Below are 479 nucleotides of genomic sequence, written 5' to 3'. Positions count from 1 at the left end.
AAGAGGAATGGTGTTGCATTCATCGTCAATAAGAACATACTCATTTCATTCATGAGGTACTACGTTGTCTGCGATAGAATAATATCCATGTGCCTACAGGAAGACCAGTTAATACAAATTTATGCACCAACCATTAAAGCCAACGAGGATGAAATAGAAGAATACTACCAACTTGTTCTATCTGAAATTGATCAAACATGCAATCAAGATGTATTGATCATTATGGTGATTGAAATGCAAAGATTGGGAGGAAAGAGGAAGTATGAGTAGTTGGAAAATATGGCCTAGGTGATAGAAATGATGCTGTAGTTCGCATGATAGAATTTTGCAAAATCAATTACTTATTCATTTCAAATACCTTCTTTAGACAGCATAAAAAATGATTATACACATAGACCTCACCAGATAGAATACAGAGAAATCAAATTGACTGTATCTTTGGAAAGACAAGATGGAAAAGCTCCATATCATCAGTGAAA

The sequence above is a fragment of the Chrysochloris asiatica genome, unplaced genomic scaffold (genome assembly GCF_000296735.1).
Source record: "Chrysochloris asiatica unplaced genomic scaffold, ChrAsi1.0 scaffold00558, whole genome shotgun sequence".
NCBI lineage: Eukaryota > Metazoa > Chordata > Mammalia > Afrosoricida > Chrysochloridae > Chrysochloris > Chrysochloris asiatica.
This window is presented reverse-complemented; position numbering follows the sequence as displayed.